Source organism: Tachysurus vachellii, chromosome 25 (genome assembly GCF_030014155.1).
Source record: "Tachysurus vachellii isolate PV-2020 chromosome 25, HZAU_Pvac_v1, whole genome shotgun sequence".
Classification (NCBI taxonomy): Eukaryota; Metazoa; Chordata; class Actinopteri; order Siluriformes; family Bagridae; genus Tachysurus; species Tachysurus vachellii.
Genome location: NC_083484.1, coordinates 1,500,001 through 1,512,500, shown reverse-complemented (window position 1 = coordinate 1,512,500; position 12,500 = coordinate 1,500,001). Strand labels below are relative to the sequence as shown.

The 12,500-nt window shown below is 43.8% G+C and overlaps 1 protein-coding gene across 1 annotated transcript in view; it reads left to right on the top strand.

Moving 5' to 3' along the window:
* Positions 1–12,500, top strand: part of LOC132840334 (golgin subfamily A member 6-like protein 22) — a 109,100-nt gene that overhangs the window by 23,820 nt on the left and 72,780 nt on the right. The window lies entirely within an intron of this gene.

The window sequence follows — 12,500 nt, the reverse complement described above, 5'->3', positions numbered from 1 at the left end:
AATATTACACCCACTCTGATCTGCTGTGAGAAATAAACAGTATCTATTTATCTATCTATCTATCTATCTATCTATCTATCTATCTATCTATCTATCTATCTATCTATCTATCTATCTATCTATCTATCTATCTATCACTTACATTGCAAAAACATTCCACCACTTTAAACATATAAATTTTACCTTCTTTTCTTTTTCTATAGCATGAAAAATAAAAACTGCTCCACAGATGATTATTTAATTGCGCAATACAGTTTCCGAAGCTACCCAGAATGCCCCGTCATCTCACGTGAGCGCTCTGCTCAAACCGAGCACGAGTTCCTCCTCGATCGCAGACTGGCCGAGTCAAGCGTGTAGCTGCAGTGCATTCTGGGACTTCAGAAAGTCTACAGCTGATTCGTCACTAATTTGTCAATACGACGACGGAAGCAAACAAATGTGAACGAAGGAGAAAACGTCGTTCAGCTGTAAGCACGTTCACGTGACGTCGGCGCGTCACGTAACCGCCGAACGTGTTTAAGGTCTAACGGTGGCCGTTTTCGTCAGCTCGGCCCCGAGCGAGCGCGAGTACGTGCTGCAGTTTTACAGTAAATTGCATTTGTTCTGCGATAGAAACAGGATCCGAAATTTTCTCCCAGTTGACAAATTTCCACTGATGTCTCATTTACATTTAAATGCAGTCATTTAGCAGAAGCGTATTTCAGCAGCGAGGAGCCAGGACACTGGAGTAATGAGATATCGCAGTACGAGCGTGCTTAAAGCTCATTTATCCCAGCAGACCGCGCGTTACTACACCGCGTCTCTCACACGTGGAATAAGTGACAAATAAAGCAGGATGGAAGCCTGCGCTCACAGAGTTGATTATTTTCCCATAACAGAACTTTCCGCTGTGTTTTCTTTCACTTCTGCCACCTCCGAGTCGTCACAGACTTTAAAACGCTTACCTAGGCACGTGTGTGTGTGTGTATGAGCTGTTGCCATAGAAACGATAACACCGTACGACGTCGTTGTATACGACGAACCTCACGTTCGGATCGGGGGCGGTTCGATACGGCCAGAATATCACGTCCACAATACAGAAAGTTTAAAAAGATCTCACTATGATATCACAGAAAATGTAAACATATCACTAGTCTGTCGTATCGCCCAGCCTTAGTTTGTGTGGTGGGCCAATCAGAATCCACCTCGTACCCTGACGTTACACCCCACCTTGATTCCAATCATGGCGTCTTTTTTGAGAAATCCGCGTGTGGCTCGGCGGTGGGCCGCGTCACCGTCACCTGCCTAGTATGAAAACAACATCAAGGCCTTATTCAGTGCTCCAGCTTTGACACAGAGCCTTTAACCGAGGCTGAATTTATCTGTGTGTTAAAAGTTCAACAGATAAACATTTTAACGTTGCCTTCGGCCGGTAACGAGGGCAGAAAGAACTGAATAATTGCACCGCATCCTTTATGCAACTTCCTATGACCTCATCAGCAGCTCTGTCCAAGCTTCGTCTAACACGCAGACAAGGATACGCGAGGAAATAAACCTGAGCAACTAATTACAGCACTAATTATCTGTTATAAGGGAAGCGGAGGAAAAACGAACAGGTGACAAACAGGTGGTGCGACGAAAGGATCTTGAGATGCGTTTATACATCATCATCATACACGTTTTCTCCCACCGCGATCTGTATCCTGTACGAACTCGGCGGTGAGACTTTGTGTCTCGACTCTTACCCCGACGTTGCAGCAGATTTGCCTCATGTGTTAATAGGAGCAGGGTCAACACATTGGACGGATGAGTTTTATTCCCCGTGTGCACCTGAATGCCAATAAAACTTTAAAAATGCATTAAAAACAAATTTGAGTGCCACGAGGTTCAAACCAATCATATGCCTCGGCTCGGCGCCGGTCCCTCGCGGCCCTCGTGCGTTTTCTGCCCCCCCCTCGACATTTAGCACGGCGAAAAGCGACGCGGTGATTTTTCCACACGTGTTATGAAAAATTAAAGCTGAGCCAAAACAAATAACATCCAAGATCACGTCTTCGGGTCGGAATCATCCAAATTAATCAGGAAAGTATCGATCTAGACGCAGGCAGCGCTGCCACGTGTCTGCATATTAATATGACAAGGCTGGTGTTGTTCAGTGTGTTTAATTCTCTATATCATCATAATTGATTAATGCTCCTTTGTGAAGAAGAGATGAATAATTTATGAGTCCAAAAGCCTTCGGCTAATGAGAAAGTGCTTCGTTTCGGAGAACGTGGCCGTGTTTTTACGAGAATCCGCCCGGTGACGTGTTAAACGTGTCCAGACCGCCGCCCTGACTGGAACGAGTCTGGAGCCGGGGCTCGGATAATCACACTGAAATGGAATAATGATAATGAAAGATCGAGGAGATCTTGTTGAGAGAAAGCAGCTGATTGTTAGCGTCTGTTGTACTGCATTGATGAATGCGTGTTAATTTCAACAGCCATCCCCAACTCTCTAACACACACACACACACACACACACACACACAACCAGTCTGCTTCATTGAGCCTTATTGAAAAGGTGCCAGCAACAAAAAGGAGCAAATTGAATAAACAGCACTTATCCTTAACAAGGAGCGTAATTAAATATGCAAATAACCGCAATAATATCGTTAACCTTGGCAACGCATCAGGGACTCTCGAAACGCCGCTCGTGCATCCGGATCAACGCTTGGAAGTTTGCCAACACGTCTGTCACACGTCTGTTTCCTGCTTTTATCCCTGAATTTAAATGAACTCATAACACCGCTAATGAATCCCTTTTGTGCGCAGTTTGTGTACCTCGTAATCATAACGAGGTGCAAATATCATTATGCTCAAACGTCTTCAGCTGGGCTTTCTATCTGTTTATTTATTTATTTATTCCTTCCTTTCTTTCCGGTCATTACGAGCCGTGGTGACGTCCTCAGAGAGGTGTCGCTCACACGCTAACGAATCCGTAACGCGGCCTGTCGAGACTCTTTCTCAGGCTCGTCACAGTTCCAGCTCTCCTCCGGCTCCTCCACCTTCAGCTCTTCACTTCACTCTTCACTCCTTCGCTCTTTTCCTGGCAGGATGTTGAGAGCGGGACGCAGACGCCCTCTTCAGAAGAGACGCTCTTGTTTTTTTGCTAAGAGCCCTCTCTAATCTGCGCGACAGCGAGAGCTAATTTGTATTTGCATCTAAATAGACGCCGTAATTTTCATCAAGCCTGAAAGATGATTGAGCCACCAGGGGCAAACGTTCAAGTAATATATTTATCTTATTAGCAAGGGCTCGTTAGAGACCGCTTGTCAAACCTTTTTTTTTTTTTTTGTTCTCGGGAAAACTGAAAAGAATTTTTTTTTTTTTTAAGGTGCAAGAAATTTCACATTTTTTTTACTTTTACAGCAAATCAACAGCTTCCATTTATTTAATTAAGAAATTTATAAATAATTAAAAAAAAACTCTTTTATTTTTTAAAAAATGCTGTAAAGTTTGCAACAGAAGTTAAATAAAGAAAAATAGACACAAATCCTAAAAATCAGGGTTTACTTTATTAGAATTTATTATAATATTATTATTAGAGTTATTTTATATTTATTTATTCTACAGTGTTGTTGAGTTCTGGATTCCAATTGGTCAGAAGTAGGTAGGGGCGGAACAAGCAAATTAATCTGTTTAATAATGACTTTTTAATTTATGTAAAAAAACATAAAATAGAGCAATGCTAATAGAGAAAAATAGTAAAAGAAAATCTGACATCAAATCAGCAGCTTCAAGTCAGTTTGTAATTCAGTTTAGTTTGTAAAATCATTTTACATTAAATCTTGTAAATCTGCAGCAGTTTCTATGGCTGTATAATAACAGGAGTCTCCAGTCAGCTCTCTCTCATGAGTGCCTCATTTTATTCAGTTGTTTTTTCCCGGTTTGTTCTGAACTGTTTTTAAGGCTGTCGATATTGGGATAAAAGCTCGTACTCAATCGCTGCAATTCAGAAAAATAAAAATCGCATGAAATAAAGAGCTTTTTCAAAAAATTGTATAAAAATCCCAGAGTGAAAATCTTGCAAAAGAGTTGAAAAAAAAAGTTTGTGGAAAGTTGTTCTGTCATATCAGTGGAGGCAAGGAGCATGATGTTAAATATAATGTGATGAAGGGGCTGCTGTGGAGCGCCGTTGTTCTCCGAGAGAGAGAGAGAGAGAGAGAGAGAGAGAGAGAGAGAGAGAGAGAGAGAGAGAGAGAGAGAGAGAGAGAGGGAGAGAGAGAGAGAGAGAGAGAGAGAGAGAGAGAGAGATAGAGAGAGAGAGAGAGAGAGAGAGAGAGAGAGAGAGAGAGAGAGAGTGAGTGAGAGAGAGAGAGAGGGAGAGAGGGAGAGAGAGAGAGAGAGAGAGAGAGAGAGAGAGACAGACAGAGAGAGGGAGAGAGAGACAGAGAGAGAGAGAGAGAGAGAGGGAGAGAGAGACAGAGAGAGAGAGAGAGAGAGAGAGAGGGAGGGAGTCAGAGAGAGAGAGAGGGAGAGAGAGAGAGAGAGAGAGAGAGACAGACAGAGAGAGAGACAGAGAGAGGGAGAGAGAGACAGAGAGAGGGAGAGAGAGAGAGAGAGAGAGAGAGAGAGAGGGAGAGACAAAGAGAGAGGGAGGGAGAGAGATCGAGAAACAGAGAGAGGGAGAGAAAGAGAGAGACAGCGAGAAACAGAGAGAGAGGGAAAGAGAGAGAGAGAGAGACAGACAGAGAGGGAGAGAGAGAGAGAGAGGGAGAGACAGAGAGGGAGGGAGAGAGATCGAGAAACAGAGAGAGAGGGAGAGAAAGAGAGAGACAGCGAGAAACAGAGAGAGAGGGAAAGAGAGAGAAAGAGAGAGACAGAGAGAGAGAGACAGCGAGAGAGAGACAGAGAGAGAGAGAGAGCGAGAGAGAGACAGAGAGAGAGAGTCTCACTTAAATCTTGAGGAGGTTGCAATATTTTAATCCCATTTGTGCCGTGTCGCCTTTACTCCTGGCCACTTTGCATAAGAAGTGTCCATTACGCTCACTAATGGCAGCGTGCGCTTGGAACCGAGCTGAAGGTCTGCGCATTAGAGGCTAAAAAGCACACGGTCGAGGCCTAATGGGAGCGCGTCGCCATGAAACGATAATTCATCAGATTTGCTGATTCGTCAATCCTGCGCCCTCGTCCCACAGCGTGTGTGTAAAATGATCTGGTCTCTAATTACGATCCATCTCATCCGAATTGCAAATGGAGGTGTCCGGCTTAAGTAGAAGCGAAAACAGATTAACTTTGAATATGATCGTAGGCTGGAAGAAAAAGATGGAACAGCGTCGGAAGGCGTCACGTTAGTCTGAGGAACGCGTTCTGGGAGAAAACCTGCGTTTAATATGTGAAGGAACTCGGTTAGTCTGTTGGTACGCTAACGTGCTAAAGTGTCAGGATCCACCAGCTGGAGTTGGACGGACCAATCAGCATTAAGTCATGGGGCAGGAGCTCTAAAGTACCCAAGAAAGGAACCGAATCTTTTTTGGAATTACCCTGAAGATGTTCCTGAAGATGGATTCTTGTATTTGATCTCACAGCGAAAACATATGGATTCTTAAAATGTTCCTGTGGTGGACTTCCTGAAGTTCCAGAAAGAGTGAAATGCACAAGAAGATGCACTAAGGTTCTTAAGTTTCTTGTAAAGGTTTCTTAAATAAAAAGATCACTTGCTGTCTGAGAAGGTCTCCAAGAAGGTGGACAGCTGGAGCATCTGCAGATTTTGAAAAGGTTCCTACTTCGGATAATAATGTGTACGATCCTGAAAATGGTCGAAACACATCTGTTGTAAGTTCCTGAAATGCTCCTGGATTTGTGAAAAAGCTTTCAAAGGTTGACATCCTGGGGTTTCTGAGAAGGTACCTACAGTGGAACACGTGCCAGAACCTCAAGTCAAAATGCACCTGAAAGCTTCCTGTAGTAGAAACATACCTGGATGTCCTGGGTTATGGAGAAGGCTCATGGTTCCTGAGGTGGAAACTTGCCTGTTTTGAGTTTCTGGGTTCTTAAGAAGGTTCTTATGGTGGACCTAATGGTTAAGATCCTTAAACTGGTGGACACACACAGTATCTGTCGTAGTACGTTTCTGTGTTCTTAAATGACATGATGGAAATGTTCTTGTTCCCACATTCTTGAAAAAGTTCTTGAAGAAGGAAACCTGCAGTGGAAATGTGAGTCTTTTATAAAGAACTCGTCTTGTTTGTTCGTTCGTGTGTTTGAAGAGAAGACGTGTTCGGTTTAAGTATCACAGAGATGTAAAGCCCAAATTCATGATGCTTTGTTTTGATCTTCATGATAACTCACGTGGCTGAACACGATGACCTACATCTCCTGTCCACATCTTCTCATCATCTCCGGCTTTATTTATCTAACGCTCTCAAGCTGGAAAGGTGAGACTGTTCCTCAGAGAAGCGTCCGATTAAACCAGTCCTACGTCATCGAAGGTTTTGAGATCGGGGAGATGATCGGGGAACGAGGTGGAAGATGGAGATACGGAGAATAAAAAAACAAAAAAAACAACGACAACATGTACGACTCCATGCCTCGTGTTTTTTTTTTTGAAGATTGACAAGAGACGTCTTCTGTGTGTGTGTGTGTGTGTGTGTGTGTGTGTGTGCGCGCGCACCAGGAAATGTGGCGTTAAAGCACGAGACATGGCGTACGTCAAAACCTCATCATGTCCCTCATGAGCTCCAATCGTCCTGGAGTGAATATTAACGAGGTGCGAATGATCCTGGGATCAGAAAAAAGAGCTCAGGCTGAATGGAGGAAGAAGAGCAAGGTGAGGAGGATGAAGAGGAAGAAATCCTTGTCCATCATCTTCGGTTTATCCTTTTGACTAATAGAGTTTTATAGAAAAATAAAACATCTTGTCAATCAGAGAAGCCACGCCCAGCGACTGATGCCAAGTTACAGCGAGTGCACACGGAATATTTACTTCAGAGCTAGATAAATAAATAAATAAATAAATAAATAAATAAAGGTGAATACACTAATTGGCCTTGATATGTTTACATCTAGCTTTAATTAACTCCAAATTCCATTCACAGGCTCTGTATCGCATCGACAAACGCCTATCGATTTATCCGATTCCGGCTCTATCTTGTCTTTTGTACATAAAATTCACATCTGCTGTTCAAATGGGAAACGGAGGCATCGATTTCCTTAACTTGAGCCCAAACGCTAAAGATTTTTGGATAAGCTTTCTCATTACTTAAGCCAAAATCAATAAGGAAGAGCATGTTTTAATGAATGAGCAGTTTGAACAGCACGCTGCAGATCCGCGCCTCGCTCCATCCGCCGCTACACCAATCGATCATCAAGGTTGCTTAAGCGAGCGCCGATTCGTCCACATTGTGGTTTTCTTTTTCTGTCCAAACTCTCAAATGAGGAAAATCAGTTTGGGGAGAAGAAGCAAGGAGAAGTAGGAGAAAAAAAAACCCCGGGATCTGAGACGGAAAAACAAAACGCAGGCGTCGTGTAGAAAGATGCTTCAAATCAACGTATTGACCTGTAATTCCTGTAAACAGCGTATTATACATCCTGTTACACAATGGAGCTAAAAACCTCTCATCTTATTTACATCAGGCCTTTATATGTGTGTGTGTGTGTGTGTGTGTGTGTGTGGGTGGGGGGGGGTGCGCAATATAATGGTGAATTTTAGGATTTAGAAATGAATAAAATTCTATCTCTCTCTCTCTCTTTCTCATTCTCTCTCTCTCTCTCTTTCTCTCTCACTCTGTCTCTCTCTGTGTCTCTCTCTCTCTCTCTCTCTCTCTTGCTCGTTCGCTCTCTCTCTCTCGCTCTCTCTCTCGCTCTCTCTCACTCTCTCTCTCTTGCTCATTCGCTCTCTCTCTATCTCTCTCTCTCTCTCTCTCATTCTCTCTCTCTCTCTCTCTCTCTCTCTTTCTCTCTCCCTGTCTCTCTCTCTCTCTTTCTCTCTCTCTCTTTTGCTCGCTCGCTCGCTCTCTCTTTCACTTGTGCACTCTCTCTGTCACTCTCTCTCTTTTGCTCATTCTCTCTCTCTTTCTCTCGCACTCTTTCTCTCCCTCTCTCTCTCTTTCCCTCTCTCTCTTTTTCCCTCTCTCTCTCTCTCTCTCTCTCTCTCTCTCTCTCTCTCTCTCTCTCTCTCTCATATTTTACAGTACATCTGACTGTCACTTATAAAGCTCTGACACTGGAGACTCCTTCCATAAAGGTTACACAAAACTCCTAAATCTCCTCACAATCTTAACGATTACACACCTTCTTATTTTCTCTTCCTCTTCTGTATCACATATCAATTAAATCCAACAAACGAATAAAAGTCCCGTCTGCTCGACCAGACGGAAGTTTTTTGATTGTACGTGCGATAAATCATTTTTATTTCTTCTTATATTTCTTTAACCTCTCCTGCCTCATTAAGAGTTCCTTCTAGTACTGTAACTTCTACTGTGTTTTGATATGACCTACAGCAAGTCTGGGTCTCACGCACACACACACACTCACACTCACACACACACACACACTTGAGCCTCAACAACCATCTCCTGAAATCTCCTCATTTGTCACAATTTATATCAGAAGAAAAAAGCAGCGAGGTAAAAGCCACTCTGACGGCGTCCTCAGGTTTAAGAGGCTTTTTTTTTCATGAATATGGAAAAGCTCGACAAGTTTCACGGCAGGGGAAAAAAAAGGGAAAGAGAATCAAAGCCTTTTGTTGTATGTCCTTTTCTCGTGTAAAGTTTGCTTTAAATGTCATCCATTAGCATATGAACTTTTAAATGAGCTTGTTTGCTCAGTGATCCTGGCATGTAAATACAGATATCGAATGCGTGCGTCCGAGTTATCGGGGCTCCGCCGATGAGACAGAAAACCTCGAAGGCTGTAATTAAAGCACAGCGAGGGATATCCCTTCTGTCTAAACACACTTCTTCTTTTTTTTTTTTTTTTTTTTTTTTTAAGCACGCCCAGTTCCGGAGCAGCGCCTCCTCCCTGAGTATCCTTTACCGCGGGTGGGAACGCTCCGAGTCGTCCTGATTTAGACGCTCTTGATTGACAAGCATCACTCCCTATATAAAACTCTTCATGCATTATTCACATGCTCACCTTTCCCCTGTTGTGGAGTGTGTCTCTCTTTTTTTTTTTCTTTCTTTCTTTCTTTTCTCTTCTCTTTTCTTCTTTTTTTTCTCCCGCATAGAATTTGGGCCTTGCTGTGATTAGAGATAAAGAGACAGGATTTCTGGGTTGTTTACAGACGGATATTAGCATAGAAACGGCGTGAAATAAAGTCGTTATTTACAGCAAAGATCCGAGGCGGATATGACTCTAAACTGCACGTGCGCTCACGCAGTCTGGACCGTATGCGAAGTTGACGTCCTTTGTCCTTTTTTTTTAAAATGTATTTTTTTTAAGCAATGTGCATCTCAGGAAATTAGCTGATCTCTGGCACATGGCGATGTTTGAATTTACAGAATAATGCATAAAGTCGTATGCGGTACGAAGCTCGGGCAAACACGGACCCTGACCTCTGACTTATCAAATTAAATATCTTTATACCTTGTTTCTCTCTCGCTCAGTCACTCCTTTAGAGAGAGAGAGAGAGAGAGAGAGAGAGAGAGAGAGAGAGAGAGAGAGAGAGAGAGAAAGACAGACAGAGCGAGTGACAGAGAGAGACAGACAGAGAGAAAGACAGACAGGGAGAGAGAGAGAGAAAGGGAGGGCGAGACAGACAAAGAGTGGGACAGAGAGAGAGGGACAGAGAGAAAGTGAGAAAGGGAGAGAGAGGGGGGGAGAGAGACAAACAGAGAGAGAGAGAGAGACAGACAGAGAGAAAGAGAGAGAAAGGGAGCGCGAGTCAGACAAAGAGAGTGGGAGAGAGAGAGGGACAGACAGAGAGAGAGAGAGAGAGAGGGAGAGAGAGAAAGGGAGAGAGAGAGAGGGACAGACAGAGAGGGAGAGAGAGAAAGGGAGAGAGAGAGTGAGAGAGAGAGAGAGAGAGACAGACAGACAGACAGAGACAGAGAGAGGGACAGACAGAGAGGGAGAGAGAGAAAGGGAGAGAGAGAGTGAGAGAGAGAGACAGACAGACAGAGACAGAGAGAGGGACAGACAGACAGAGAGAGAGAGAGAGGGAGAGAGAGAAAGGGAGAGAGAGAGAGGGACAGACAGACAGAGAGAGAGAGACAGAGAGAGAGAGAGAGAGAGAGAGGTACAGAGAGGGAGGGAGATGACATTACCTTCCCCGTACCCTCACTATATAAAAATGATTTAATGTGCACTTTGCTCTCAGCATCATTGACTCTCACTCCTGTGCAGGAGACATCACTGTTTTTTTTCTCCTCCTATTTCTTCTGGAAGTGTTCTGAAACAAAGACAGAATTAAAATGAAATAAAAAACCGCCCTGCGATCACCTGCAGGACAACGGGGATTATTTTGTGATGTCGACACGCATGATAAACACAGCATCTGATCAAATGCTACTGCGGCATAATCGTGTTTGTCGTAGCACCGAATTCTTTAACCTTTGTGTGACCCGACAGAATGCCAGCGCCCCAATCACAAAACCTAATTGAATCTCCTTTGTGGGCTTCCAGAGTTATGAAAAAAAATGAAACAGAAGGTGAAATATGTTTGTGGGGTTTTTTTTCAAGCTACGAATCGTCCATCTTTCTACCTTAAAGCATCAGTGTACCGAGAAAGGGGAAAATTATACACGTGCCTCCGTGTTAGGATGTTTTTTATGTTTTTATTCAGCAATCAGATTTATGTTTAATCTCTGGACGGATGTTTACCGTGTTATTAACGTCTCCAGGACGTCTCCGAGGTGGAAGGAACATCTGAGACTCCGTAGAGATCAATGCGCCAGGTTAAGATGGCGGCTCGTCCTCACCTCAGATCAGTTACTTATTAATTCCGAGCGTCAGGAAAACCGAACCGATTCTGTAAAGCGTGTTAGACACGTGCACGTGCGTTCGGTTCTAAAGTAAACTCTATCATCACATTTCTACACCGATGGTGGTGAAAAGTTCCAGATGTGGCCGCGTGACGATGGCGACCCGGTCTGTCACGGTTCTTCTACACCACCACAACTTTATTTATTCATTCATCTTCTACCACTTATCCGAACTACCTCGGGTCACGGGGAGCCTGTGCCTATCTCAGGCGTCATCGGGCATCAAGGCAGGATACACCCTGGACGGAGTGCCAACCCATCACAGGGCACACACACACTCTCATTCACTCACACAATCACACACTACGGACAATTTTCCAGAGATGCCAATCAACCTACCATGCATGTCTTTGGACCGGGGGAGGAAACCGGAGTACCCGGAGTAAACCCCCGAGGCACGGGGAGAACATGCAAACTCCACACACACAAGGTGGAGGCGGGAATCGAACCCCCAACCCTGGAGGTGTGAGGCAAACGTGCTAACCACTAAGCCACCGTGCCCTCCACCACAACTTTATTTATTTATTTATTTATTTATTTATTTATTTAGATTAGATTTTTGGACTGTTTCATTTATTCCACATCATCAGTCAATGTTACTCCAGAGTGCTGCTGAATGCTGTGCTCTGATTGGTCAAAAGGCATTGATTCGTTTTCTATAACAGCGGTTTCTATAGCAACAGACGTTACAAAAACTATTTTTAGAAGAGATTTTATTTTATTGTTATTTTTTCTTTTTACTGTATTTAAAGAGAATTTTTTTTTTTATTTCTAAGAGAGAGAATAAAGCAGGAAGTAAACAGATAATAATCATAGAGTATTTGTGATTAGTAAGAAAACGATGATGGCTGTCAGTAATAAGAGGAAGGTCGACAGCTCACAACCTGCAGTTAGTAACAGAAGCAAAAGACCGGCTTTCTTCAGGAGGAAGCGCGACTCTGTGGCTGATTATTTCCCTTTAACGTCACAGCACTCACCTGGCGCGAGGACAGGAAGTCAGAAAGACGTCGGATTTAGAACGGAATAAAAACAGCGCCGTGTCGCGGTTTGGTTTAAACGACGAGTCACGTCTTTCGTTCGGAAAGTCGTCACTTTTATTTTCCCTGGAGCCTGTCAAGGACACACACACGACTGTTTGTCTGAATTATGAAAACAATAAACACGAGTGTAATAAAAGTGCTAATGGTCTTTAATTGGGATTGATCTGCAGCTTAAAGACCATTAGCAGCATCTGACACTGACATTACGGCTGCCTCCTCCTCCTCCTCCTCCTCCTCCTCCTCACTGTGTGTGTGTGTGTGTGTGAGAGAGAGAGAGAGAGCAGCAGGGGCAAGACCGTAGTAAATAGTGAATTGTGAGACGCAGCCAGGCTTGTAGAAAATAACGGTGTGAGGGATGATGGCGCACGACGCCAACGCTGTAATTTTGACAGGTGGCAAGGTGTGGCGTGGCACGCGGCCTCCTCGTCTCTCCACCACGCTGATGAATGACTCTCATTAAGGAGTGAAATCAAGCGTGTGAAGATGGGGGAGTGCTGGAGCTCTACGTTTGGGGCTTT